Source organism: Mustela lutreola, chromosome 9 (genome assembly GCF_030435805.1).
Source record: "Mustela lutreola isolate mMusLut2 chromosome 9, mMusLut2.pri, whole genome shotgun sequence".
Taxonomy (NCBI): Eukaryota; Metazoa; Chordata; class Mammalia; order Carnivora; family Mustelidae; genus Mustela; species Mustela lutreola.
Window position 1 is genome coordinate 25481093 of NC_081298.1, and position 23821 is coordinate 25504913.

Genomic DNA, 23821 nt, shown 5'->3' on the forward strand with positions numbered 1-23821 from the left:
AACAGGATGCAGGCAGCCCCCAACCCCTTTGTCTGGGCCCTCTCCACCCCAACGGGGAAAGGTAAAGGATCTTACTCACCTCTGCAATTATGCCTCCAAGGTAAGCCTCATGCTTTTGGTGGGGGGGGGGGGGGGAAATGGCCCTAACCCATAAAAGAAAACCCTGGCTCCTTTCAAAAGGCAACAAAGGCGTTCCTTCCTGCCAACTCCCAAATCGAGGACAATGATTTGGAAAAGCTTTCATAGCTGAGAGGAATAGAGTACCTAGAAGTCAGGCAGGATAGGCGGGGCTGGCAGAGGTGCCTCCCTTCATACCCCACCCCTCCCCGTTCTCATTAATGGCTCCCCTAAAAAAGAAGGGCTACTGGTTAAATACAGATGTCAACATTCATCACCCGCTATGCCAAGCACTAGCCCATCAAACCCTCACCCAAACCCAGTGTGGTAGGGACTACTTATACCCCTGAGACATCTAAGGAACATAGAGGGTAAAGGTTAAATCATGCATCGACTCATTTCATTCTTACACAACCTGGGGGTTATTAGTAAGAGCATTCCTGTTTCACAGATGTAGTAACTATTAAACACAGAGAGAAATGGACTTGGTGTGACAGATTTAAATATGTGAAAAGACCTATGCATGTCCTTAAAGAGGGCAGCCAGCTTACCTCTCACAAGGATGCTAACAGCAGCAGACTTTCTCTGATTACTGTATACCAGCCCTATAACATTAGTACCATCATTTCCACCCTGGAAAAATCAAGGCAGCCTTGCAACCCAATGTGGGGTGGGGGATGGTCTCAAGAAGCCACAACAGGTGTTGGGAGAGGAATGCAGGGGTAGCTCAGGGTCCTGGGCCCTCCACCTGAGGGCCCCAAAAGGAAAATCGGTCCTGGGCAAAATTACCACCAGCCCAAACCCCCAGCATCCAGAATTGAGAGGCGGCAAAAATTCATACTCTGTCCTTAACTGTCTTTACTTCATGAACCCTTTCAGCTTGCAGGGTGGGGGGATTAAGAACCACAGGGCTCTGCCTCTCAGCCCAGGTAAGGGGGAAAGGCAGGCTGGAGGTGGAAGCACAGGCCTGGTGCTGGGCCCAAACCGCTGCCCTTCTTCGCCACAGGTGAGTGAACCCAGCAGGAAAGCCTGAGCCCAAGAGCGGCTCCCTGCTGCTAACTTGCTAAGTTCACCCCAGTCTTTCTCCGTCTCCACTTTTTCTCCTGGGAAGTGGGACTCAACACCTACCCTCCAACAATCACAAGAGGTGGGAAGTTGTTCTTCTGGGAGGCGGTGCTACACAGCGATTGAGACCTCAGTTTGCGGAGTGGGGGAAGTGGGATCAGCTCCATCCCGGAAGAGGGGAAAAATGGAAAGTGAGCCCCCAGGGCAGGCGGCGTGACCCGGGCAGGACTGCGCCACCCCGACTCGGCTCCTCCCCGGCCAGGTGCGCTAAGGCTGCCCCGCCGTGCCTCGCCGGGGTGGCTCACCTAGGGAGGACCCCGAGAGACCGTCCCTCCGGCACACACACCCTGGTCCACCCCGCCCGCACCCACATCCATTAATAATATTATATCCCGGGGGCGGGGAGGGGGGCGCGGACGCGTCCCTCGCCTGAAACCCACAGGTCCTAGTCATAACGGACCGACGCCCACCTTCCTGGCCGAACTCTTTCCCCCTTCAGAGGCTCGCTCTTAAGCGGAGGCCAGGAAGGACACCCCTCCCAATGAGGAAAGGAGACACAAGTCCTCGCCTCGACCCCAAGAAGGCCACCCCCGTCTCCCTCCCTGGGGAGGAACCTCTTTCCCTCGGTATCTTGGACAGCGTGAGTATTCCTCCCACCCCTTCAAAAACATGCCCCCCCCACTCCCATTTTTCCTTCTTGCCTCAGGTGGTCCAAGGGTCCGCTCCTCCCCTACAGTGCCGGGTCTCCACCCGGACGGGAGCTGCCTCCCCCGGACGTCCCAGGAAGAGGGTCCCTCCTGGCAGTCCCGGGACCCCTCTGCTGCCCCCTCCCCCACCAGTCCCCGGACCCCCGGACTGACGAGCCTCCCCGGGGCCACCGGGCGCTCACCTGCCGAGAACCTGGCTCGGGCGCCGCTCCGCGGTCGAGCCGCGGGTCGGGACAGCCTGGCGGGAGGCCGGCGGGCGGCCGAGCACGGTGCTCGGCTCGCGAATCTCCGGCGCCGATCGCCGAACTACGTTTACTTGGGCCACTTAACCCCCGCGCTGCCGGCCTGGCGCGGCGGCCGCCCGCTCGCCGACCTGCCAGTGGGCCGGTTGCGTCCGTCGGGGGGCGCTCGGAGCGTCCACGCGGGCAGCGGCCGCGGGGCTGGGGGGCGGCTGCTGCGCCGAAGTACCGCAGACCAGACGGGGCAGCGAGAGTGGGTGGGGAGGGGGCGGTGCCGAGGCCCCTTGTAACCCCAGCCAGGCGCTCGCCCCGCCCCCACCCGGGGGCGCCCCCGCCGCAGCCACTCAGAGCCGGCCCCGGGCGCGGGGGGCGGAACGAGGGGTGGGGACGAGGGAAATTTGAAATCACTTCGGAGCCTCCCCCTCCGCCCCTCCTCCACAGGCACCGCCTCCTATCCCCCCCTCCTCCTGTTAAATCACCCACCCGGTTAACTGGCCCTGATGGGGGTCTTAGCCGCCATCCCCCCAACAGACACACACATATACACACGCAGGGACTCCGCCGGGGACCCCCTTTCCCCGCCCCCCCACCCTGAGCAGGACACGAACGCACAGGTTTGGATGCGCGGCCCAGAGAGGGAAAGGCCCTCACTGGAGTCACACAGCAGTGGAGTCTCCTCTCTGCCCCCACCTCCAGCCGCAATGCCACCTGGGCGCTGCCCTGCACCAGCCAGTCAGTCACCCCCTCTGGACCCTCTGATCAGTCCTTCCTTCCTCCCACCCTGCTGAGCCTTTGTCAGCCATCTTGAGGGGAGGGTGGGGAGGGGAGGGGAAAGGAGAGCGGACAGGGAAGGCGGCCTGGTCCTTGGCTGCGTGGGTTCTCAGGTCCTGCCGGCCTCACCAGCAGGAGAAGCCCTACTCTTAGGTCTCAAGTGCCTCTGTCCTTAAGGGCGGTGAACTATTGGAAAACAGCACTTACAAATATTTATGGTACCTGGTATTTGTATTCATATATTTGTTTATCTGCTTATTGTGTGTTTCTCTGCAGGTTATAACGTGAGGCAGGTTCTCTGTGTATCTTAGGACACAGAAAATGCTTAATAAATGTCTGTTGAATGAACGAATGAGAGAAAAATGAATGATAACAAGGTGGCCTACAAGGCCCTATAAGAGCTGGGTCCTGCCTGCCTTTCCAGGCATTTCCAATCCACTCCCCTCCCCCACTTCACTCCACCTTCTCACCTCTTGGCTGTTCCTCAAACACATCAAGCATGCTCCTGGATATTCCTTGTCCAGAGAACTCTGCATGGCCAGTGTCTCAGCCTTCTGTTCTCTTCCAAAGGGTCACCTTCTAGAGATGCTTTTCCTGACCACCCCACCTAACAGCCTCCCCACTTCATCCCTCCTATCTGATTTCATTCCCTTTGTAGCACACAGAACTATTTTTATTTTTAAGATTTTATTTATTTATTTGAGAGAAAGAGTGAGCATGGGGGTGGGGGGTGCAGAGGGAGAAGGAGAAGCAGACTCCCTGCTGAGCAGGGAGTCAGAGAGATCATGACTTGAGCTGAAGGCAGATGCTTAACCAACTGAGCTATCCAAGCACCCCACGCAGAGCTTTTTCTTCTTTATTTTTTTATTAACATATAATGTATTATTTGCTCCAAGGCCACACAGAACTATTTCAAATTGTTTTGGATATTTCCTTGTTTACATCTTTCTTTTTCTTGCCTTTTTTTTTCTTGTTACACACACACACACACTATAAACCATACTCCATGAGGGCAGAAACCACATCTGTCTTGTTGCAAGCTGTATTTCCAGTGCCCACAGGAGGAGCTGAATACACGTTTATTGAATGAACGAAAGAACATGGTTTCCTGCCTCCAGGGCTCCAGCTCTCTGAGTAAAACCACAGCTTTCTCCCTTCATCTCCTACCAGGTATTGCAAATAACTAAACGGCCAATTATTTGGAAGAGTAGACATTTCTAAACCTATTGGATATTGTCCTACCTAGGAACCTGGATGGAGGTTAAGGAAATATGAGCGATGGGAGGGCCTTCTGTGAATGAGCAGCAGGAACTTCTTGGCCTCTGGCACAAACAGCCAAAATTCAGTTCCAGTGTTGGAAGAAGGGGATCTCTCCAGAGGGGCTGTAGCTTGTCCCCGCCATCGGAGGTATGCCTTTAGGGAAAAGAAATATATAAGCAGTGGGCCTGTGGGGAGGGCTGCTGGGCCTGTTTTCTGATAAGCCAAGACCTTTCCACGTGACAAAGATATCTATACTACTGAGGAAGCTGGGAGGCCTAGTTTAGATGCCAGAGGGTTGGGTTTCCCGGGACATGGCAGATATTTCTGGGGACAGCAGACCACCTGATTTCTGGAAGAAAAAAAGGAGAGGGTCTCAATAAACAAGTGTTCTGAATCCTATCATTTGGAAAGGAGGATGAATGCCAGGAGAACAAGTAGAAGAAAAATGGCATGATATCTCCCTAGGGCACAGATTTATAGTTTGCAAAGTTAATTCATTATATTTTCCACATCATTTGAGCCTCAGAACCACTTCAGGAGGAGTCAGGGCAAGGAGAATCAGGGCACCTTTTCAGATGAGGGGACTGAGGCCCAGAGAAGAGAGGGATTTGTGCGAAGTGAGTCATCCAGACAGCCTGACCTTGACTGAACAACTGCTAAGCAGTGGGCAGCTGGATAGGAATTCAGACAGGAAAGCCCATAGCTTACCTGTTAGGTAGGGAGTACAGAAAATGAATGTAAATAAGCAAATAAGAGGGGCACCTGGGTGGCTCAGTGGGTTAAAGCCTCTGTCTTTTGCTCAGGTCATGATCCCAGGGTCTTGGGATGGAGCCCCACATCGGGCTCTCTGCTCAGCTGCTTCCCTCTCTCTCTGCCTGCCTCTCTGCCTACTTGTGATCTCTGTCTGTCAAATAAATAAATAAAATCTTAAAAAACAAACAAACAAACAAAAACTAAGCAAATAAGAGACTATCTGGTGTGGATCAGTATGGGACAAGGATAAAATGGAGACAGGATTGATAGAGCCAGGGGAAGACCTAGGTCAGGATTCAACTTGTGGACAGCATGTGCTAGGGGCCAGGATGGCACTGTAGCCAGAGCAGAGGGAGTGAGAAGGGGTGAAAGAATAGGGGGCCAGGTCTTGTAGGACAAATAAGCCATGGCAGGGATTTTGGATGTCACCATTTAAGCCATGATCTGACTCAAATGTTAAAATCAGATCCAAGTGGACAGGTAGATGGGGAGGAGACCTGATCGGGAAAACTGGGAATGGTAGCCTGGATCATGGTGGGAGTAGAGGAGGTAGAGAAAAGTGACCGAATTGGGGATAGATTGTGGAGATTGGGCCAAGGGGTGCTGATGACTCCAGGGGGTAAAGGGAGGGATGGCATCAAGGATGGCCCCTAGAATTTTAGCCTGAGCACCTGGGGGAAGGGTGGTGCATTTACCTAAATGAGGAAGGTTTAAGAAGGTTAATGTGGATTTGGAGGGGAGCTCAGCAGGTCTGCCTTGGCCTCATGAATGTGGACTCACACTGTGGTCAGGGCTGGTACATGGTCCCCTGACTCTGTCCAATGCTCCTTTCAGTGACTGGGTGGTAGGGCACACCATATACATCTCCCACACCACACCCCCTCCTCTAGCACTCATTCTCAGTGGGGCAGACCCCATGTCCTATGGGGGGAATTTTCATCAGACACTATGGGTTGAATTCCACCTCCAAGGTTGCAGGAATCTGCTAAGTCACCTGGTCTCTCTGAGCCTCAGTTTTCCTAGCCAAAGGGAGAGAATAAATACTTCATTGCCCCTGGGACCAATGAAGGAATCATTAAATGAAAACATTGGTGCTGGATTACCCAGATAGGCAGACAAGGCTCCAGCCCCCAAAGAAATGTTTTTATGAAAGATTTTGCCTTTTTTCCCTCATGATCCCCGCGATCCCCAAGGTTTTGCTTTTTGATGTTGAAAGAACCACACAGTTGGGGAGCCTATCTGGCTCAGTTGGTGGAGAGTGAGTGCAACTTTTGATCTCCGGGTCTTGAGTTCAAGCCCCATGTTGATGGGCATAGAGATTACTTAATAAAAATAAATAAAATTCATATAGCTGTTACTACACAAATACACACAGGCAGTGGAGAACATGGACGATCAGAAGGAAAACCAGTTTCTAGACTGATTTCAAGTCTTCCCATGGTTGTGCACTGGTGAAACCGTGTTTCTTTATAAAATTTGTCCTAAGGGGCGCCTTGATGACTCAGTGTGTTAAAGCCTCTGCCTTTGGCTCAGGTCATGATCCCAGTGTCCCAGGATCAAGCCCAGGATCAAGCCCCGAATCAGGCTCTCTGCTCAGCAGGGAGCCTGCTTCCCTTCCTCTCTCTCTCTGCCTGCCTCTCTGCCTACTTGTGATCTCTGTCAAATAAATAAATAAAACCTTTGAAAAAAAAAATCATTTTAACAGGGGTGCCTGTCTGGATCAATTGATAGAGCGGTGGACTCTTGATCTCCAGGTTGTGAGTTCGAGCCCCACGTTGGGTGCAGAGATTATTTAAGAATAAATCCATAAAAAGTAAAATAAAATAAATCCATAATAATAATAAAAATATTTTAAAATAAACTAAGTAAAAATAAAAATTTATTGTAGTAAAACACAATCATTATACTCATCATGATGGTAATCAATGTTTATTAAGGAGACAACAAAAATTCTGTGATTAAAGGTCATGTTTCATCATCAAAAAAAAAAAACATAGATAAGGGAATGTCCTTGCTCTTAGGAAATAAACACTAAAGTATTTAGAGGTAAAGGGGCACATTGTCATCAGTTTGCCCTTAAATGGTTCAGAAACAACAATATGTTAGGTATCAGAGAGGGAGAATGAAAGGAAATGGAGGAAAATGTAAAAAAAAAGGAAAATATGGCTAAAAAGACATTCATTCATGAGTTCCTATTACTAGTCCTACAACTCTTCTATAAATGAGGGATTATATAAAATAAAAGGATGCCCCAAAAAATTAATGTTAAAAACACACACACACACACACACACAGGCGTCCATAGAGCACACACCTCTTAATTTCAGGGTGATGAGTTCGAGGTCCATGTTGGGCATGGAGATGGAGCCTACTTAAAATAAAACTTTATGGGCACCTGGGTGGCTCAGTCGGTTAAGCATCCGACTTTTGATTTTAGCTCAGGTCTTCATCTCAGGCTCTGAGTTCAAGCCCCGCATTGCGCTCCATGCTTTAATTAGTTAATTAATTATTATATTAAAAATAAAAAATAGGGACGCCTGGGTGACTCAGTTTGTTAAGGAACTGCCTTCGGCTCAGATCACGACCCCAGCTTCTTGGGATAGAGTCCTGCATCGTCCTTGCTTGGCTGGGAGCCTGCTTCTCCCTCTGCCTCTGCCTGCTACTCTGTCCGTCTGTGCTCTCTCTCTCTTTCTCTCTCTCTCTCTGACAAATAAATAAATAAATAAAATTTTTTTAATAAAAAATAAAGACAAGGGGTGTCTGCCTGGCTCAGCCAGTAGAGCACGCAACTCTTGTTCTCAGAGTTATAAGTTCAAGTCCCACATTGGGTGTAGAGATTACTTAAAAATAAAAGCTTTGAGGGGCGCCTGGGTGGCTCAGTGGTTAAGCCGCTGCCTTCGGCTCGGGTCATGGTCTCGGGGTCCTGGGATCGAGTCCCGCGTCGGGCTCTCTGCTCGGCGGGGAGCCTGCTTCCTCCTCTCTCTCTCTGCCTGCCTCTCTACCTACTTGTGATTTCTCTCTGTCAAATAAATAAATAAAATCTAAAAAAAAAAAAAAAAAAAAAAAAAAAAAAAAAAAAATAAAAGCTTTGAAAAAAAATTTTTTTAAAGATTTTATTTATCCACTTGACAGAGACACAGGGAGAGGGATTGGGAGAGGGAGAAGCAGGCTTCTGGCAGAGCAGGGAGCCCAATGTGGGGCATGCTCAACCCCAGGGCCCTGGGATCACGACCTGAGCCAAAGGCAGACACTTAATGACCAGGCACCTCTAAAAAAATTGTTTTAAACACAAAGCAAAAACTCCAGACATATGAGATTCCAGGGCTGGCTGAGTCAGGAGAGCATGGAACTCTTGATTTCAGGTTATGAATTTGAGCTTCATGTAGAGTGTAGAGATTACCTAAAATAAATTACTTTTAAAAAACACACATAAGGGGCGCGAGCCTGCTTCCCCCTCTCCCACTCCCCCTGCTTGTGTTCCCTCTCTCGCTGTGTCTCTCGCTGTCAATAAATTTTTTTTTTTTTAAGCACACAAATATATACATCCTTCACACCTTTGTGCTAATCAACACATAGATGGACTTAAACCCATGTTGTGGTTAAATATAATATTTGTGTTGAATTCTACCACCAATTTTTCAACTCTCAGAGCAGCTATAGGTTTTAATAACCCTCAAAGTGCTAACTTAGGGGCGCCTGGGTGGCTCAGTGGGTTAAGCCGCTGCCTTCGGCTCAGGTCATGGTCTCAGAGTCCTGGGATCGAGTCCCGCATCGGGCTCTCTGCTCAGCAGGGAGCCTGCTTCCTCCTCTCTCTCTCTGCCTACTTGTAATCTCTCTCTCTGTCAAATAAATAAATAAAATCTTTAAAAAAAAAAAAAAAGTGCTAACTTAGCACTGTACTTGTTGCATAAAAGGCACCTCAGATGTGGTCGGTATTTTCATGAGCAAATGACTTCAACTCTCTATGCCTCGATTTCGTCATCCATAAAAGGGAGGTAAAAAGAGTCCTTACTTCATACAATTGTTGTGAGAATCATATGAATTAATACAGATAGGGCTTTCTGAATCGTAACAACCATTAAATGTGCTTTTTAAATTAAAAAAATAAATACATTGTTATTGGAGCACCTGGCTAGCTCAGTTGGAAGAACATGGGACTCTTGATCTCAGGGTCGTGAATTCGAGCCCCATGTTGGACATAGTGATTACTTACATAAAAACTTTAAAAAACAACAAAAAATAACAACAACAACAACAACAAAAAGCCAGGGGCTCCTAGGTGGCTCAGTGGGTTAAGACTCTGCCTTCAGCTAAGGTCATGGTCTCAGGATCCTAGGATCCAGCCCCACTTTGGGCTCCCTGTTCCACGGGGAGCCTGCTTCTCCCTCACCCACTCCCCCTGCTTGTGTTCCCTCTCTCACTCTCTGCCAAATGAATAAATAAAATCTTTTAAAAAAATACATGGTTATCAATAATAAATTCATGCTGATCTGCTTCCCTAGCAGTCTCAGCTCTTGGCAGGTGTGGAGAAGAACACTCCCGCTATCCCCTCAGCACCACAGAACCCTGTCTCTTGGACTGTCTGCTGCTTAAGGCCAACCCAGTTCATCACTGGATCTGCAACCAGCACCTAGTATGATGACCCCCATTTCACAGTCAAGGAAACTGAGGCTGTGCAGGGTAAGGCGGTTTTCCTGAAAGCCGCAACTGGTCGGTGGCAGAGTTGCAACTAGACTCCCAGCTCGACCCTCACTCTGCACGGACCCCCACCCCACCCCCATTCTGTGTGTGCTATGCTAAGGAGTTTGAGCCTCAGTCAACTCCCAGTCTGATTGGAATAATAATAATAGTAATGCCTACTTCCGGGAGTGACTGCAGGGATCCCCAGAGCCGGTGTATGTGAAAGAACCCTATTGTAAAGTACTCGGGTCTTAATTGCGGTGTCCTCTGAGGCCACGTTCATGTGCAAAGTGGGTTCCTCACCTTTCGTTTTCACCAGAAACACCCAGACCTCTCTACCCAAGTCCACCCGCAGAAAGAATTTTTTTATGCCCTCCCTTTTTTTTCTTTTATGCCTTTTTAAACCTAAAAATGGGCCATTGAAAGATCTGCTTTAAATATACCTGCCTAGACAAATCTGGCCAGGTATTATTTATTAGTTATTATTAAATAACGTGTTATTAGCAGCCAGCCATAAAGAGAATAACCATGTGGGGTGCCTGGGTGGCTCAGTGCCTTTGGCTCAGGTCATGATCTCAGGGTCCTGGATTGAGCCCCACATCAGGCTATGTGCTCAGTGGGGAGCCTGCTTCCCCCTCTCTATCTGCCTACTTGTGATCTCTGTCTGTCAAACAAATAAATAAAATATTTTAAAAAGAGAGAGAGAGAAAATAACCATGTGCCGAGAGGATAACCGCTCGGTTGAGCGTTTTACACATATTATGCACTGATTCTTGGGGCGGATTTATGAAGTAGAAAGGAGGTTAGCTCCATTTTACACAAGGGGAAACTGAGACCCAGAGAAGCAGAGTGAGTATTCGAAGTCATACTGTCAGGAAGTGTGCTGGGAGCTGGGATTAAATTCTAAGCTGTGGTCTTAACCGCGTTTCTACCCTATAAAAGGTTTAGCATGGTTCCTAGGAGAAGGCACTAGTGAACAGGCAGATGGATCCTGAGTCTCCCTGAGAGCCCTTTGCTGGCTGCACAGTCCCACTCACTTACTTTTGCCTGGGTAGGTGAGTGTGCCCCTTCTCTATGAGCCAGGGAAGCTCTATCCTGAGGCTCTGCTCCTGGCACCTTCTTTTTTTTTTTTTTTTTTTTCTTTTTCCTGGCACCTTCTATCTACTCCTCCTTTCTCCCCTTCCAAATAGATAAATGCCCTGGGGTGAGCGTGGAAGTTAGATAGTAAGTGGGGGTACCCTTCTCCTTGTCCTGCACCTTGCTCTCTCCATCCCCTACAGAAGCAGTTCTTTCCTTGCTGCTGTCACTGAAGGGAATGTCTTGGCGGAGGGGCCTGTGGATATTTACTGGAACTACCTGCCAGGTGCTATGGTAAGGACTGGGGACAAAGCAGACAACAAAAACAGACTCAATCCTGGGGCTGCCCTCCTGGAGCTCACAACTGAGTAGGGAAACAGACACGAATTAATTAAATTTATCTCATGAACAATTATGAGATTACAATTACATTCAATGCTAAGAAGAGGAGAGGGTAAGTAAGAGGAAGTGTTTTAGGTCATGCAGCTGAGGAATTGTATCTGAGAAAAGAGCTCTGAGGGAAAGCAGGCCATTGGGTGAAGGGAAATGTGTTCTGGGCAATGGGGAATAAGGTCCTGGAACACAGGGAACTGAGAGGAGACCCTTGTGGCTAGAGCATGCAGGGTGAAGAAGGCAGAGACCAGATCATGAAACCTTAAGAAATGAAGTCATTGGAAGGTTTTCAGCAGATAGGATAGTAATGTGATCGGATATAAATAAAGCATTTTGCGTAGTGTCTAGAACAATGATAGCTGATAGAAGGTAAAAAGCCCTCCCTTCATTTGGAATAGTCTTGTATCTATAGACATAGGTAAAGTTTCTGTATCTCTAGATAACATTTTATCCCAATTTCTACAGATATCAAGTAAATCGATGCTCAAGTTATTATCAAGTTATTATCATTATTATTTTTTAAAAGATTTTATTTATTTATTTGACAGAGAGAGACACAGCCAGAGAGAGAGGGAATATAAGCAGGGGGAGTGGGAGAGGAAGAACGAGCAGGGAGTGTGATACAAGGGCTGGATCCCAGGACCCTGGGATCACAACCTGAGCCGAAGGCAGACCCTTAATAACTGAGCCACCCAGGCGCCCCATTATCATTAGTATTCATAGTGATAATAATATTACTCCTAATTTGCTTCCCCTAAATTGCCTAAGGAGATAATTTTTAAGACTCATCTATTTGAGAGAGAGAGTGGGTACACGCATGGGTGTGGAGAGGGGCAAGGGAGAGGGAGACGCAGACTCTCCACGGAGCGGAGAGCTGGACACAGGGCTAGATCTCAGAACCCTAGATCATGACCAGAGCTGAAATCAAGAGTCAGAAGTTTAACCAACTGAGCCACCCAGGCACCACCCTGGAGATCATTTTTAAAAGGAAGAAGACAGGGACGCCTGGGTGGCTCAGTTGGTTAAGCAGCTGCCTTCGGCTCAGGTCATGATCCCAGCGTCCTGGAATCGAGTCCCACATCAGGCTCCTTGCCCTGCAGGGAGCCTGCCTCTCCCTCTGACTCTGCCTGCCATTCTGCCTGTGCTAGTGCGCTCTCTCTCTCTCTCTCTCTGACAAATTAAAAAAAAAAAAAAAAGGGAGAAGACATGGTTAAGAAAACACAGCCTTGGGGTTCGTGAGTGGCTCAGTCAGAAGAACATGGGACTCTTTTTTTTTTTTTAAAGATTTTATTTATTTACTTGACAGAGATCACAAGCAAGGGGGCGGGGGTGGGAAGCGGGCTTCCCGCTGAGCAGAGAGCCTGATGTGGTGCTCCATCCCAGGACCCTGAGATCACAACCTGAGCTGAAGGCAGAGGCTTAACTCACTGAGCCACCCAGGTGCCCCAGAACATGGGACTCTTGATCTCAGAGTTTTGACTTTGAATTCCACATTGGGTGTAGAGATTACATAAATAAACAAACAAACTCTTTTAAAAAAGGAAAGGAAAGAACACAGCACTACTGCCCACTGCCCTCAGAGTGGCCCTTGTGAAAAGAGCTTTTACTGCAAAGTAGTCTGTGATCTCTCTTTGGCTTCTGACTTGGGTCCTGGGTCTAAACTATGGATTGCTTTCCTCATCCTGAGCCTTAAACAGACAACATTAGCATGTCTTACTCTTGAATATCCCTCCATATATATATGTATATACATATATATATATTTTTAAAGTTTTTTATCTATTTAAGTAATCTCTCTACCCCAACATGAGGCTCGAGCTCTTGACCCTGAGATCAAGAGTCCACACACTCTTCTGATGGTGAGCCAGCCGGTGCCCCTCCTCCCTATCTTGTCATGTTCCTGCAGTGAGATATTCATCCATACTTGATGGGTTTCTACTTTTTTGGAAGTTCTTTGAATAAGGCTTGCATCAGCCACTTGCTACCTCGGAGAACAGCCTCCTCGCCTGTCTGAGCTTTACTTTCTCCAGATGTGATCTGGTGAGTGTGCAAAGGGATGCCACATGCCTTCATCTGTCCTCCTGCACATTGGCACGGACTGAAGTCTAGAGATCTGCTTGAAGAAACAGCAACTGGGACGGTGGTGGTGACAGCAACCACAACCAGCCACCAGGACGTGCTCACCTTTTAAACATTATAAGCCCCAGCACCCATTCTGGTTCCATCTTCGGGGCCTCCAGGAAACCTCTTGCCCACCTCTCAAGTTCCAGGGTGCCCACCCGAAGTTCTTGTCTGTTAGGCACAGGCAGATTACCTAAAGGATCTTAGGTGATAGAGTCATAGTCCCCCTACTCCAGTACCCTCCAGCCTTCTTGAAACCTTCACACAGGTTACTCTCAATGCCCAAACCCAAAGTCCTGGAGGTAGGGTAGAGGTCACATTATGTTCATGTGTGTAACGTTTAGTCCTTTGCTTGGTCGACCCACATGGACAAAATGTCCATGTCAACATGTATGACTCTGCCATTCTTTGTAACTGCTGCATAGAATCTCACAGTATGAATGGGCTGTAATTTATTGCACAATTGATCTTGTTAGTAGACAATTCATTGGTTTACAGGTTTTCCCATTACAATCCTGGTTACCAAGAACATCCTCTACATTCCTCCTCGTATGTATATACATTCCTAATTTTTACAATTAACATTCAATTGTATTAGACAACTACATAATAATTTATTAATTACTTGTATAATTTTCCAACATTTTATTGTGGAAAATATTCTAACATTCAGCCAGGTTGAAAGAATTTATGAGGAACCCCCTTACTTACCACCCAGACCTTGGTGTTGACATTTTATACATCTATCCATCCGTCTGTCCATCCGTCTGATCTTTCGAAGCATTTCAAAGGAAATTGCAAGACATCAGTACACTTCCCTCTGAACATTTCAACATGCATATCGTGAGCTAGAGTTTAATATTTGTACTTTTTGGTCTTTGAGGTAAAATTTACTACATAAAAGACACAAACAAATCTTAAGTGTACATTTGCTGAACATTCATAGGCACATACACCGAGCGTGCTCATGTATCCAAACCCCTATCAAGACGTAGAACATCAGGGTGCCAGGGCGGCTCAGTTGGTTAAAGGTCTGCCTTTGGCTCAAGTCGTGATACCAGGGTCATGGGATCGAGGCCCATGTTGGGCTCCCTGCTCAGCAGGGAGTCTGCTTCTCCCTCTCCCTCTGCCCACCCCTGCCTCCATTTGTGCTCTCTCACTCTCTCTCAAACAAGTCTTAAAAAAAAAAAAAAAAAAAAAGATATAGAACATCATCACCACCCTGGAAAGTTCTTTTGTCCCTTCCAGGCAATCTCTACCCCAACTACTACAGAGATAATTAGTGTTCTGATTGTTTCCACAACTGATTGCCTGTTCTAGACCTTTATGTTTTTTAATGGGGGGGGGCACACTCCCCACGTACACATTTTTTTCCTGCCTTCTTTTATTTTAATGGGAGAGGAAAAAAAAAACTCACTTCCTCTCCAATGCCTAAAGAGATTTTTTTTTTAAAGATTTTATTTATTTATTTGACAGAGAGAGAGATCACAAGTAGGCAGGGAGTCAGGCAGAGAGAGAGGGGGAAGCAGGCTCTCCGCTCAACAGGGATGCTGGGGCAGATGCGGGGCTTGATCCCAGGACCCCGAGATCATGACCCAAGCCGAAGGCAGCGGCCTAACCCATTGAGCCATCCAGACACCCCAGGAATTTTTTTTTTTTTTTTAGATTTTATTTTTTTGACAGAGAAAGGCAGTGAGAAAAGGGAACACAAGCAGGGGGAGTGGGAGAGGAAGAAGCAGGCTTCTCTCCAGGCAGGGAGCCTGATGAGGGGCTCAATCCCAGGATTGAGGACCAGGACCCCGGGACCCCGGGATCATGCCCTGAGCCAAAGGCAGAAGCTCAACAACTGAGCCACCCAAGTGCCCCAAGGGATGTATTTCTTTCTGATCATGTAAATTCTAATCCTCCTTTGAGTTCCAATAAACAATTAACTTCTCATTCCCTGAAACACATATATTTAGGCTCTGAGCTACCTGATTCAGGGACCACATTTATCCCCACAGAAGGTGCTTAATAAACGTTTGTTCCCTTGAAACCCTGGCTTATTATCTATCTTTCTCTCACTTTCAGACAAACCATAAAACATTGGTAAGCCTTCCTTTATTTTTGGAAGCTTAGGTTCCTCCTGAGGAAGGTAGGATGGTTAAGGGAAGGTCAACAGCCAGATCTCATTCTTCCATCAGCCTGCTGAGTGACCCTGTGCAAATATTTTCCCCCAGTCTGGGCACTGGCTTCTAGCACTATCAAACGAGGAAGACGGTACAGCATGGGACGGGGCCAAAACCCTTGGTGTCTTTTCCACTCCCTTCTCTCATGCAGGATCTATCAGCACCTCTGACAGTTTTTCCTTCAACTCTGATCCCAAATCTGACCCTTACCACCCTCTGGTTGCTGGTGCCCAGTGCAAGCTACCGTCCTTACTCCGCTAGACTCTTGTACCAACCCCACGTACAGGGCTCCCAGCTTCCAACCTTGACGACTTCTGTCTCCTCTTCCAGAGCAGACTGATCTTTGTTCAAAGCCCTCCCATGGTTTCCCATCTCACTCAGTGCAAAAGCCAAAGTCCTTCCTATGACCCACAAGAGCCCCGATGACCTTGACCCAATCCCACCTTCTACTGTTTCAGCTCTCACTACTGTGACCTCTGCTTGTCCTTGGACTTGCCAAGCACATTCTGACCTTAATCTCTGTGGTTCCTTTCCCCTCTACCTGGAATTCTTCCCCCATTCTCATGGCTCCTTTCTTCACTTTTTTCAGGTCTTTGTTCAGAAAACACTTTATATTAGAAATTCCTTTCCTCACCTGCCTGTCAAAGAGCAAGCGTCCACCGTCCACCTCCAGCACTCCCCATCTTCCCTTATTATCATCCAATGTGCTATGTATTTACTCATTTATTCCTCCTGCCTGACCAGAATGTAAGCTCCATGGACAGCTCACCTATGTTTTGACTGCTGCTGTATTTTGTTCACTGTCCACCTACAATAGGGCCTAGCTCATAACAGGTGCTCAGTAAATATTTGTTGGTCGGTCAGGGAACACGGGCTTGGAACTTAGCTCTAGCAATGATCCTTTCTATGGCTTGGATTTCTCCCTTAAAAAAAGCTCCGAATTTTTTCCTCCCTTCCTAAAAATTTAACTTTTCCTGTGAAATGGTGAAATGGTACAGGAAACACATGATATAGAGAGCTGCCTGGCTGACAGTAAGTACAGAGGCCCTGTGGCTTAGGGCACTCAGCCCTGACACCTGAATGACCGGCCATAAGTTTCCCTGGCCCTTTTAGTACCTGCCTCAGAAACTTCCTGAAGGTTACAAAAAAGCCACGTGGAAAGTGCTTGTCACACAGTGTCGGATACAGTAATAGTAACTGTTGTTGAGGGGCTAGAGAAGGATTCTACTTCCCAGATTTGCTCTGGATCTGGACTCTGCCTTCTCTTTTGTTTTGGGATAAACAGACCTGTCCTTATCTCCTCTGGGCAGTCCCTCTCCCACCAGGCTTCAGGAAGTCCTTAGATACAGCCTGCAGATAACCCTGCCTGCAGGCTGGGCTTGGGAAAGTGGTTGCTCAGACATGCTGACCTGGGGAGTAGTGAGAAAAGGTAGGGTAACAAGCCTGAGACCCCACGGCTTCCCCCTTGATTATTATGTTGATGCCCGTGGCCAGTTAGAGGTGGACTACTTAGTCTGCTTAACTTCCATTCACTTTTCAGGTCTACCCACAGCTGGCTTACCCCCACCAGACCTTGCCCCACACTGAACCTGCTCGCCACCACCCCCTCCTTCCTAGCTTGGTACTGCCCTTCAGCAACTCTTCCAATCCAGTGTGTCTGCCGCGTTAGATTGTGAACTGCATGGGGGCAAAGCTGTAATCTGTCTTGTTCACTGCTGTGGTCTTAGCACCTAGCACAGAACCAGGCGGTCAAAGAGTATGGACGGCGGGAGGGCCGAATGGACTTTTCCACCTTGTAGATAAGCAAGTGGTCTAGAAGAGAAAGTTTCCTTGGCAGCCCCTCCCAGGTTACACCCAGGTCGCATCTCAGCACCCTGTGGCGATTTGCATGACCCTCCTAAAGCCCGGCTAGGCCAGGCATTCATTTTATAATTGTCCTGAGGAGAAAAACAAAACAGACAATAGAGATCCGAGGTCTCATTTTCTCAGGCAAAGAGATTCCTACCTTGAATTTGAAATAAGGGGTGAGATTTCCCCAAAGGTGGAGGCATTATCGCCCCCACCCTCAAAACTGGGGACGGCCCAAAGGGCCCTTTAAAAAACAAATTTCTAGAGGAGGCAGTTTAAAAGTCCATTGGAGCTTAGACCGAGAATCTTCGAAAGGTTTAACCTCTACCTTAGGAATTCCACTTCCAGAGTTTGTCAAAGAAAAATCTTGAGATTGAGGGAGATTTTTGAACACCTAATCAAGTGCTTCACTGCCTCCCATAGAAAAATCAGAGAATTAGGATTCTCCTAGGAGTCCAACAGAGGGCTGTTTACATGAATGTGCAGATACAGGATAGAAAATTAAAAGAGGAATTGACTCCTCTCCCCATGGCTTCCAGCAAACTCAGAGCCAATTTGAAAACCAATCAATAATCTCTCCACTGCTCCATATGTTGGTGAGTTTGCACCCTATCTGATCCTGATTTTTTTTTTTTAATCTTCCTACTTTAAGTGGCTCATTTCTTCAGCCGGTAGCAGCCTCCCAATAGGGGAGTTTTTGTCCAGTTCACTGCTCTGTCCCAGCACCCAGCATGATGCTCAGTAAAGACATGTTGCATGAATGGACAAACATATCCAAAAGGTTGACGTCTTGGGCAATTTGGCAGCTCCTACACAAACAAAAGGTACCAACCCGGCAATTTCATTCTAAGACTCAGTAACGCCATTCATAAGATACCTGTATACATGGATACCTGTGTATGTGAAAAGGCAAGAAGCTAAATGTTGATGCATACAGAAGTCCATGGTTCGAAGCAAAAATGTTAACAGAGAAGAAGTTTAGGCCACTCTAGAATGATTCAGAGAGCGTACTTAAGAAGTTCCAATCTCACTCTGGCTCCTAACCAGTGTGCGACCTCAAATAGAACCTTTCCTCTATCTGCTCCAACCCCCCCTCCCACAAAAAAACAAGGATAAGCGTTAAGACCTCCTGGGGGGCTTACTGAGAGGATTAAGGAAGAAAAATGCATGTAAATGCCCAGTACTTCTGGAGTTAGTACTCAGATATATTAAAATAGAAATTGATTTCCCTTGTGACAGGATGGGAATAAAGATCATTTAACTTCTTTTGACCCCTTTAAAAATATGTAAGTAAACTCAAATTTACGAAAGAGTTGCAAAAAAAAAACCCGTATACTCTACCCAGAGTCAGTAACTGTTAACCTTCACCATGTTTGCATGTTTGTGCTATTTACCGCCTCTTTTTTTTTTCTTGAACTATTTTATCCCCCTTTACCTTAAATACTTCCAGCATGTAATTCTAAAGAACAAAGACATTCTCCCACATAAGCAAAGTACAATGATCAAATTCAGGAAAGTGAACATTGATACAATATTATTATCTAGTTTACGGTCATGTTTAAATTTCATCAACTGTCCCAATAATGGGGTACCTGGGCGGCTCAGTCAGTTGAGCATCTGCCTTTGGCTCAAGTTGTGATCCTGGGTTCCTGGGATCAAGTCCTGCTTGGCAGGAGAGTCTGCTGCTCTCTCTCCCTCTGCCTCTCCCCATTCATCTTACACTCTCTCTCGCTCTCTCAAATAAATAAATAAAATCTTTTTTTAAAAAATTGCCCCAATAATGTCCTTTTAAAAAATTTAGGTTAAAGAGGCGCCTCGGTGGCTCAGTGGGTTAAAGCCTCTGCCCTTGGCTCAGGTCATGATCTCAGGATCCTGGAATCAAGCCCCACATCGGGCTCTCTGCTCAGCGGGGAGCCTGCTTCCTCCTCTCTCTCTGCCTGCCTCTCTGTCTACTTGTGATCTCTGTCTATCAAATAAATAAATAAAATCTTTTAAAAAATTGTGGTTAAAAAAAAAATAAAACCCACATAACATAATATTTACTGTCTTAACCATTTCCAAGCATACAATTCAGTAGTGTTAAGCATATTCATGTTGTTGTGCCAGTAATATATTCTACGGCAATTGCTTACCTCCAACCAAGACCATACACTGCATTTAGTTATCTTGTCTTAGTTTCTTTTAATCTGGAACAATTCCCCAGCCTTCTTTTGTTGATGACTTTCATGACATAGGTATTTTGAAAAGTGTAGGCCAAGTGTAATTTTGCCTTTATCTATGTGCTTTTATAACAAAGGAGCTAGTATTGTAGGTATGATGAGGGTAATAATAAATGGAAACACGAAAATGTTCATAGTATTATCCACCCCCCCACACCCCCATGTTTGGTGGGAGGAGGATCTGGAATCTATTGCTTCTGTTATAATGCCCTGGGGCAACACACCGGATCCTGGGGGGGGGTGTTGATGGAAACGTTCTGCATCTCATCTCAATCTCAGTATATCATCTATGTCAGTACCTCGCTTTGCAAGATGAGATCTGTATATCGAGGTATCTATTATTTCTTACAACTGTACACGAATCTACAATTATCTCAAAATTAAACACTGAATTTTTTTAAATGCTTTTTGGCATTTCAGAGCATGAAGGGTCAACCTTTCTCCGGGGAAGATCCTGGCCCCTTCGTGAAATTCCCAGCGGGAATCCTCGTGCTTGAGAAAGGACTTCTTAATGAGCTCCTTTCACTTGCAGGGGTGGGGGAAGGGGGGCCTCCTTTGCCCTCCACAGGGACATTTTAAAGTGAATGAAGGGAGCAAGGTCCCTCATTAAGGCTGAAATGGGAGCTGCTGGGGGCGGGGGTTCTCTAGAAAGGAGGCCTGGCCCCAGGTCTGCATTTCCTGCGACAAAGTTATCGCATTAAGAGTAATCACCGCTCCTTCCTTCATCGTAGAATGGACTGTGAAGAAAAACATTGGGAAGACTGTTTTTTAACCTATTGTTTTTGTTAACTGCTAAGTTCTTAATAAAATTGAAAAACCGTAGAGACTTCAGTAGGCAACCATGAGGATGGGTTACAGGCATTATACTTTCACTCAGTAGAATAGTATGCAGGGTCTTAGAAAAATGTTTGCATAGCATTGATAGTTGAAGCCAAGAATGGGGTTGCCTGAGATTTTGAGGTTTCTTTTAGAGGATTTGGGATTGTCCTCGAGGTTGAGGAGTGCTGGTTTGGAAGGAGAGCAGGGTTATTCTTAAGAGCCTCATCCGGGGAAATGAACCTGCCACCAGACCCCCTCTTCAGGGTGAAATGCTAATTTCTGGTTGTTTTCTGAGAGATCAGTCATGGTCCCTAGTTAGGAAGGTTGGCCATTCTATTACAATTTATAAGCCAAATAGTCTGAACATAACATTCCTTAACCCTTCTAGGAATTTCATAAAGAAATAATTTTCATAAAGAAATAATTTTCATAAAGAAATAATTTCATAAAGAAATAATCGGATGTGGGGGGGGAAATGCGTACAGGGATGCTTATTGCCATATTCTTTCTATAAGAATGAAAAATTGGAATAATAATAAGCATTTATTGAGCACTGACCATGGGCCAGTTGCTGTGCTAAGTGGTTTATGAGCCTTGTCTCATTTCATCCTTTCAAGTGGGTTCTATTATTGTCTCCGTTTTTACAAATGAAAAAAGAAATGGAGGCACAAAAAGCTAAGTAATTTGCCCAAGACAACATTATTAGTAAGTGAGAGAGACAGATGTGCAAATGACAGCAATAACACAATGTGATAAACATTAAAACAGAAATAATATAAGCAACAATAGGTAGACAGTGCCAAGTATTATCATTATACCTGTTGTCTGTTTGGAAGCTTCAGATAAAACTGAGCACATGGTGAGCATCTAAAAATGGTTGTTATTATACACTTCAAACTCGAATGTGCCCGGGAGTCACCTTGTTAAAAATGCAGATCCTGAATCAGCAGGTCTGGGTGGGTGGGTGGTACACGTACTCTACATTTCTAACAAATTCCCAAATGGTGTCCATGTCCTTCAAGGACCACACTCTATCAGAGATTAAATAGGTTGGGGAAGGAGGAAAGCCCTGAATATGCCAAAACAAAACAAATCACAGAAGCCCCAAGGACCTGTCACATGGAAGAAAACTAGAAGGCTAGATAGTTGCTATGTTACTACTGTGTTGGACAGCAGCTTCTAGTCAATTTCTTTCTCTTTCCCTCTTTTCTGCCACATGGACCAATTCAGTTCCACAAATATTTATTGTGTGCTTCAGCACCAGTACTATGGGAGCAAAGAGGAAGGAAAATCCAGTGGTTTCCTCAAGGAATTTTTTTTTTGAACAGAAAAGTAGTTCTTTCTTTTCTCTCCCTCTCTCTCTCTCTCTCTCTCCTTTTTTAAAATTTTACTTATTTGACAGAGAGATCACAAGTAGGCAGGCAGAGAGAGAGGGGGAAGCAGACTCCCTGCTGAGCAGAGAGCCAGCCCAATTTCAGGATCCTGGGATCATGATCTCAGCCAAAGGCAGAGGCTTAACCCACTGAGCCACCCAGGTGCTCCAAGAAATTTTATTTCATTATTTATTTATTTATTTTTAAAAGATTTTATCTATTTATTTGACAGAGATCACAAGTAGGCAGAGAGGCAGGCAGAGAGAGAGAGAGAGAGAGAGGTGGAAGCAGGCTTCCTGCTGAGCAGAGAGCCCCATATGGGGCTCATTCCCAGGACCCTGGGATCATGACCTGAGCTGAAGGCCGAGGCTTTAACCCACTGAGCCGCCCAGGCGCCCCCCAAGAAATTTTTTTAAAGGAGTTTTTTTTTAAGTTAAAAATAATTTAAAGGGGTGCCTGGGCGGCTCAGTGGGTTAAAACCTCTGCTTTAGACTTGGGTCATAATCCCAGGGTTCTGGGATTGAACTGCGTTGGGCTCTCTGCTCAGCAGGGAGCCTGCTTCCTCCCCTCTCTCTCTGCCTGCCTCTCTGCCTACTTGTGATCTCTCTCTGTCAAATAAATAAATAAAATCTTAAAAAAAAATCTAAAAAAAAAAAAAACACACTTAGAAGGAGTGCATCTCATTTAAATTATATCTCAACAAAGGTAATTTATCATTTAAAGATATAAATAAAGAAACACAATGCCCCAGCAGGAATCTTTCTTAAAAGGTTGAAAATATTTTAAAATAAAAATTCCTGGATGGTGTGTCAAGGGGCCTGAATTCAGTCACTGTCAGTAACTTGAAGGTTTACTCTCTTCCAGATACCTTGGACTTGGAGAAGTGTGCTGCATGCATTTTCAAAGCACTCTGTACTTCTTGTCATCAGTTAATAATTTCACACACACGTATGAATTTCACAAGCGTCTTTCACACATCTGCTATCCTGACTAAACTCTGACTTCTCCGGGGCCAGGCACTGCATCAGTTGTCACTGTGGTGTCCAATGCCTGTCCTGGTATCCACTCTCTGGTAGACACTTGATATTATCTGTTGAATGAGTGCATGAATGAAATAATCACTAAAGGGAAGGCACTTGGCCTCTAGGTCGAAGACATTTTGTTCATACCCTTCCAGATGGATTTTTAGTGAAGGTTGGAGAAGAAAGCCCACACTCCATGTTTCTACCCTTCCCCTCCCAACTTTCAAGGCTGAGTGCAGGGGTCAGTGAAGAAGCTCTTGGATTTGGGGGTCATGTACTAGATTCCAGGGAGCACCTCTCAGTTTTCTCATCTGTTCATTGGGGATCAGGGTAATAGTTACCCCTGGCTGTGAGAGGTCCTTGGGAAGAGACAACATAGGGGTTCAAGTGTTTCAGGTTAAAGTGATCAACACTATCTTAGTCATCTTCCTTCATGGACCTGAGCACCACCCTCCCTGGCAAGATCAGTCCTTGCACTTCTTGGGGTCACTTTACTCCACTCCAGGGGTTCTCAAAGTGTGGTCCCTAGGATCTTGTTGGAAATGTAAATTCTCAGGCTCTACCCTAGACCCTTCTGTATCAGATACTCTGGGGGTGGAGCCCAGCCATCTGCATTACAGCAAGTCCTCCAGGAGATTCTGGTGCAAGCCCAAGTTTGAGTAGTTACCGCTCTGCTCTGATGTTAAACTGTCCTGGGGCGGGACACAGGGCCTGCATCGTTCACTTCTCTATCTCCTGGGCCTGGCAGAGTAGGCGTGCAACAAGTATCTGCTGAATGTATCAGAACTATGTTAATAGCTGGTAGCCACTGATGGAGGACCTCCTGTGGGTCAGGCCACACTCTATAAACGTTTTGGGAGGATTACTCAGTTAAGCAGCTATCCCTGGGTTCATTTTACGGAGAGTGAAACCGGGGTTCAGGGGGTTCAGGGAGGCCAAGCTCTGTGTTGGGTTCTGGCAGAGGGAGATCCCCTCAGGAATCCCACGTTCTGCAGCTCGGCTTCTCCGGGCTCTCCAGCGGTCGCAGGGGCGCGCGCGTCTGTGGCGCTGCAAGTGCATTCCGTCCCGCCCCGCCCCGCCCCGCCCCGCCCCGCCCCGCCCCGCGGTCCGCGCCTGTCCCGCATCGGCGCGTGTCCGCGAGGCCGTCCCGCCCCACCGGGGCCCGCGCGCGTCCGCGGCTCCGCGAGGG

General features: G+C 46.8%; 1 protein-coding gene across 2 annotated transcripts in view; it reads right to left on the reverse strand.

Moving 5' to 3' along the window:
* DNMT3B (DNA methyltransferase 3 beta) overlaps positions 1 to 2338 on the reverse strand; it is a 41871-nt gene extending 39533 nt beyond the window's left edge. Inside the window, exon 1 of one of the 2 annotated variants that reach the window (XM_059133552.1) lies at positions 2072 to 2338. The gene's annotated coding sequence lies outside the window, so the exon portion shown is untranslated. The remainder of the gene's footprint in view (positions 1 to 2071) is intronic. The other variant, XM_059133553.1, reaches the window with a different exon arrangement.
* Positions 2339 to 23821: the final 21483 nt, after the last annotated feature.